Source organism: Xiphophorus couchianus, chromosome 20 (genome assembly GCF_001444195.1).
Source record: "Xiphophorus couchianus chromosome 20, X_couchianus-1.0, whole genome shotgun sequence".
In the NCBI taxonomy this organism is placed as follows: domain Eukaryota; kingdom Metazoa; phylum Chordata; class Actinopteri; order Cyprinodontiformes; family Poeciliidae; genus Xiphophorus; species Xiphophorus couchianus.
The window spans coordinates 29926449-29933423 of record NC_040247.1 but is presented as its reverse complement, the minus strand read 5'-3'; positions in this window follow the sequence as shown (position 1 = coordinate 29933423).

Sequence of the window (6975 nt, the reverse complement as noted above, 5' to 3'; positions counted from 1 at the left end):
AATATGGGATCATGTCATACCTCAGATACCCAAGGTCAAGAATGTATTGATCGTAAGAATCAGGTCTTCACCTTGACATCATACTAAGTGTTTTTTCACTTCTTGGAGAAGGTGTATCTTTTACATTTCAAGGCATCTGTAGCTTGTGTGCTAATAAATGAGGGTTCCATCCAAACACGCTCAAGAGTACCGGTGCCATCCCATCAGCGTTGAAACGCAGACCGTTGTCTAAGGCAGTGGTGTCCTAAGTTGGTCCTTGAAGGCCGGCGTCCTGCATGTTCTAGTTCTCTGCCTGGTGGTAACAACTTCCTCCTCAGCATTTCTCCTGAGATCTTCTAATGAGCCACCATTTGATTCAACTGGGTTGAAGTAGAAAGAAAACTAAGACATGCAGGATGCCGGCCCTCCATGACCGACTTTGGACACCATTGGTCTAAGACACACCATGAGATACGGCTGAGGTCTGGGGAACATTGGCCCTACCTCACTGCAGAACAAAACTATCAACATGCAATGATTCAGCCTGCAGACAAAATTAAATACATTTGCATCCAATGTGTTGTTTGCAACCTGGATGCTTTGCGCGTTTTCATATGAGATAGCCTTGATTTTTAGAAGTCTGAAACTGAAGAGCCAGTACTGTTATGTTACAGAAAACAACAGAATGCTGAAGTGTCATATTCAATGTTGTTAGTTTTATAAAAATTAAAAATGTCCATAATGAAATCATACTGCTTGAGAAGGAACCAAAATAAGACTAAAATGAGACCAAGCGGTTGAATGAGAGGGATTGAATTAAAGGATCAGATAGTAGTGAACATTAGACTAGGAGGAGAGTTGAATACAATGTTCTATATTTATGCATTCTGTTAACTAATGTCAAAATATATTCACAATATAATTTACAGCATTTCATTAATTGAAAAGACGTAAGCGCAAGTTGTCCACCTAAGTGGACACTTGGACAAATCCTACAAAAAAATTACAATTTTTTTTCCCCCCACCTTATTTTTATCCCCTGAAAAAATTTATAACACTTGGGGAAAAAAATCCTGACATACAGGATCATAATTCATGCATGAAAGGGTTAGTATCTATATTACCAAGAAAATATAGATATATTTTCTCCAGATTATTACAAGACGAGACAAGAAGTAAAACCACAATGATGAATCTAAAAATCAAGTTAAGTTTATCTCTATAGCATATTCCAGCAACAAGGCAGTTCAAATTGCTTAATACGATTAACACAATTAAAAAGTAACACAAAACAAACCATTTTATTAAGGTCAGAATTTGAATAGAGGTAATTAGAAGCTGTAATACAGTCCAGAATTAATCTATTTTTCAATTATTATTATTATTATTAAAGGTGGGTGGGTGCAGTCTCTTGTTTTATGTTAATTAACTTTCATTTGTCATTATTTTGTGCAAATCAGTTTTAAATTTGACATAATTTGTTTTGTCAAATTTGTCAACAAAAAAAAAAGAAATAATTGATCATGTAAAAGCAATCAACAGGATAAAACACAGAGGAGAGTTAGTACACACAATACGAGCCATAATCAAAGGCTGTTAGATGCTGCTTAGAAAAAACAAAGTTATTTTCTGCTGCTTGTTCAAAGTAAGTGTTAAGTTCTAACATGCATCGCAATAGGAGGAACAACAAGAAAATAACTGGGCTGACCTGCTTCAGACTAAGGAGACGGGGAAAAACGTTGAATTCTAGAATGAACTTCATTAACCTGTTTTCATCACAGCTCTGATGTCACAGGGACTAAAAACTGTACACAACAAAAAAGGGAGGGGGTTTCTGGTTGGTGGTGGTAATCAGGACCGGCCCAAGCCTGTTTGGAGCCCTAAGCAGATTTTCATTTGGGGCCCCACATACCAACATGTCAACACCAGATGCTCTGTCATTCCTAAGCCACTTTAGCTGTGTAATACGCCTACTATCGTTTACCATTAGCGTCATTCATTCATATTTAGCTGATTTGCTGAATATGAATGAGCTGGTTTGTACAACTGCATATTAAAGCCATAGTAGATAGCAAAAAAAAAGGAGGACATTTCCACCAAAAAATAAAATCTGCAATTTTGACATTCAACTCAGAAATTGTCTAGAGAAAACAAAGACATTTTTGAGTTTGAAAAGTTGAAAACCTGCTAGAAAATTACAGAAATGTCCTTGTTTTTTCAAAATTTCTGAGTGTTTTAGCAGAAATTGACTCCTTATGCTTTTCTTTCTATTTACAACGCTCCTAGTATGTTTAGGATAAAAACATTTTCAATAGTTTATTTAATTGTGTTTCGTCTAGCTGTTCAAAAACATCGATTTTACATAATGCTGCCGCTTTAATCTGTGTTTGTGACGCATGCTTCTGTAGATTCAAAGAAACATTGGTAGCAACGACGAAAGACGATAAGGGGAAAAACATGTTTACAGAGTTTAAATATGATGGAAAAGCTGGAAGCAGTTCCACAAATCAAGAAAAACTCTCCTCGTCTCTTTAGCTTAGTAGGAATATTTTCTTATCATTCTGCTCGCTTTGAAAAAGCAGCCGTGTTCCTGTTTATAACACAGCGCTCTGTCCTATAGTAACCTCTGCTTGTGACTGTTGTCAACTCATCCTGTTACATTAGCGCCTCTGGCCTTGTTTCATTTCTGAGAGGAAACACCCTCACTCTCTCTCTCTCTCTCTCTCTCTCTCTCCTTCAGGCCTGCTCTTTGGGCTCTCTTGTTCGGCCTATAATCGAAATATGTCCACGAAAATCAGACCAGGGGCCTTCTTTACTGAAAACAAAACGAGACGTCGAGCACGATGTGAAGAGGCAGTGCAGGAAAGCCACAGCTCCAGTGTTTGGCTTTGAAGCTGCTCCCGGTTTCCTCTCAGCGCTGCCTTCCAGCCGAGCGCAACTGGAAATACCGAGGCGATAAGCATGCAGATATGCAGCAGCAGCAGTTGCATCACAGTTTACAAGTAATTACAGTTTGAAACCTGTCTGCAACATATATATATATAGATATATATATATGTCTTAATCTGCAGGCTTGCTGGAGGGGCCTTGATGTGGTTACCGTGGCACCCACTCTGCTGTAATCCATGCTGCTGTTATCCAGCTCAGCAGGAAAACCAGTTTGCGGCTATCATGGAGAGCAGGTGACTAAAAAAAAAAAAACAACAGCAAAAAGCTGAACGCTACTGTGTGGCTAGTTGATGTGGTAAAGAGGGAATCTTGGTGGATTAGTAAGACATCATTTTAAAGATTGTTGTTGAGATTGATAAGAAATTACATCCATCCATCCATTTTCTTCCACCCTTATCCCATCGGGATCAGGAGGGGCGCTGGTGTCTGTCTCCACCTGTCAACAGGCGAGAGGTGGGGTCACCCTGGACAGGTCGCCAGTCGATTAGAAATTAATTATTAAAATATTTTAATTGTACTGGATATGCATGACTGTGAAGTGGAAATGAAATGGTAGGTGTCTTTTAAAATATTTAACATACAGTGTGTAAAATAAGCATTGAACACCACAGTTGTTTGTAGTACCAGCTGATATTCATTTGCACTGACAAGGGAAAGAATGGCTTTCTGATTACTGATAGGTTTCAGCTGATGTCTTTGCTTTTCATGCATTTTTCCACCTTCTCTTTCTGCATGTGTTCAGCACTTTTTTACCTGTATTGTTTTACATTACTCAAGAACACATCACTTAATTTCTGAACTTGTATTGGTTTCTTTCTATGCATGGATTACTTGGGTTGTCACAAACGCTTGGAGAAATTTCATGTCAGTAGCACCTGTAGAAATATGTTTACTGTGAAAAATGATGTGTTCAATACTTATTTTACCGCCGTGTATAAAAACCTCCACCAGTGTTGCTCTTTGTCACCGATTCTTTTCATTATCACTACGTACAGAATTTGTAAGCAGTCAAAGTGTTGCCAGAATCTGTTTTGATGGCATCAGGATTAGGTTTCTGCTTTTTGCTTTACCTCTTTTTTTTGTAATTGGTGAAGTATATGATCTCATTAGCTGGTGTATGTGCAACCCACCACTTCTAGTGCTAATGACTCAGTCCTTACTCAGGTTAGTAAAAATCTAGTTGTGGCAACAGCTGGCATGAAGAGTTTGCGATAAATGGCAGAGTCTTCAGGGTCACTACTGAGGAAAGTTGAGCCACTTTCCTTTGCAGAAACATTTTTCATCTGACAGTTTCCAAGTGTGAGTGACATGGTAAGGTTTTATCACACTATCTGAATTGGATTTACATCTAGACTTTGGATAGGCCACTTGAAAGATCCATTTAATTTTTTTTTTACCAATTCAGACTAGCCTTGCTGGTGTGTTTTGTATCGTTGTCCTGTGATTGCGCATAAGGACTTGTACTGGTGGTCAGACTTTCTTCTGTACGGTTCTCAGAGCAAATTTCAGGACTCCATCAATTGAGTTGTCCAGGTCTTGAAGAAGCAAACCCCACTCTACCACCATGTTTGACTGTCATGATATTCTGTTTCTGAAAAGCTCTTGGTTTTGGGTCAGATGTAACATGACACACACCTTCCTAAAAGTTCCACCTCATCTCTGCAAATTTTGAAAAAAGATCTTGGGGGTAATTTTTGCCAAGTGTGTGATGGGCCCTTTTGGTCAAGCAGTGGTTTTGATCTTAGAATCTTCCCACAGAGAACTTTTTTTTTCTTTCTTGATAAATTTTCAATCCTGGTCCTAATTGACACAACTGAGATCCTTGGAGCTTTAGAAGTTGTTCTAGGTCAGTGGTTTCCAACTCCACTCCTCAAGATCTACCATTTTGTTACTTGTAGACACATCCTTTCACTAACACATCTGACTCAAATGATTGAACTTCTTCAGCTCTGCAGCTGTAACCAACCATCCATTGTTCCTCACTCCAATAATTATTCTATACAGGTTGAACAGTTTAGACCTTTTTGAAGAAGCAAAGGATCCAGACGCTTTGCTTCATCCAAAGGATCCAGACTCTTTGCTTCATCCAAAGGATCCAGACTCTTTGCTTCATCCAAAGGATCCAGACTCTTTGCTTCATCCAAAGGATCCAGACTCTTTGCTTCATCCAAAGGATCCAGACTCTTTGCTTCATCCAAAGGATCCAGACTCTTTGCTTCATCCAAAGGATCCGGACCCTTTGCTTCATCCAAAGGATCCAGACTCTTTGCTTCATCCAAAGGATCCAGACTCTTTGCTTCATCCAAAGGATCCAGACCCTTTGCTTCATCCAAAGGATTTGGACCCTCAGCTATTCAGAAACAACTGCCTCCTGGAGCCGCAGACTCTGTTGGAGTCTTAGATAGCTAACACTTGGCCATGACGTATGTAATGCACCAGCTCAACTCGAAATAAAGTTAGGCTATGAAGCTTTCTGGAAATTGCTTGCACTGTAAACAATCATCCCCAACAACAAAGAGAGAAGTGCCAAGCCAAACAACATTCCTCTTGGTCTGACTTTAGCTGCTCAATATTTGGAAGTTTGGCCAACATGGACTGAATGGCTTAGTTCACTTCCTCTACTGCCATTGCCAAACTACAACCCTGTACATACAGGCAGACTGCAATTCTAAAACAGCACAGAAAATTATCATCATCATTCACAACTACTGTTTACTGATAGGCTCGTAAAGAATGAAATAATTATTTGAATACTCTTTTTATATGTATTCTAAGGTTATCTTTGTCCGATATTAAAATTTCTTGATCTGTAACATTCAAGTGTGACAAAGAAGCAAAAATAGAAGAAATCTGGAAGGGGCAGGAACATTTCACACAGATGTGTGTGAATATACACGTACATACAGATTACACAATACACCATTGGTCATTTTTAAATGTCATTTTTATTTTTGCAAATAGGAAAATAGCATATTTAATATTAAAAAAAAGAAAACTAAAGAAAAACATGTGTATCCGAGTGTGCATATATGCGAGTGTGTGTATACATCTATAAATGTATAAATTTTACAAACACATACTACACGCAGGCAGGTTATCTGCTCGACAAGATACACAGGCGTGGGCGGGATAAAAAGAGAATCTGACGATGATGATTAGAGCACAGGTCTGGATGTAGGTCAGTAGAAGCAGCCTGGGGAGGCTCAGACACAAAGACAGCTCCAGTTCAGACGGATCAGCACGCCTGCCCCGTCTGTCTGTTCCACCGCCAGCTTCTGTTTGCACTGTGAAACCTGGGGAGTACGCTAAATGCTATGGGAGACAGAGGTGACGATGGCTGCTGTGTTAAATGGCTGCTACACGAACAAGGGCTGTACGTCTGAGCCTGATCCAAAAGCACCGATGTCTGCTGAGCTTATGCTAGACTAGTCTAGCTAGTTTTTAGTAGTAAGTGCGTGTGCTGGTTCCGCCTAGACGAGCCATGTGTGTAAAAGTTTCCCACTTTCGTGTGTGCAGAGGGTTGTTGTGAAGCACTGGTAGGTCGAAAAGCACCAACGTGTTGAGATCCAAGAACAAATGTTTTAACCTTCTGTAAAAGCATGTGGCTTTGTTTTGGTTTCGCATTTGATGGTTCCAGTACAAAACCCAGAAGAGCCGATGGCGGCTCATTTCTTCAAACACAAGTGCACTTAAAAACCAGCAGTTTTAGCTTATTGGTTTGTGAATGGGCAGAGTAGGAGTCATAATCCCAAACTATGAACTGTCCTACATTCCACACACTGATCACGCTACAATCAAGCTTTACAAAATGGACCAAACAGTTCTCAAGGAACACGACTAAATAGCTTAATGCACTGATTGAAAATCCTCTTTGAATTAACAAAAAAAAAAAAACATGTATTATATCAAGGCAACAAACTGTACATGTGTTATCTTGTCCTTTGTATTGCATACACATTATAGTATTCTAATGAGGCATGGGCCAGTATGAGACTCATGGTTTAACTATAAATAAACACCATATTTCATGGTAGTAACACAAATGTC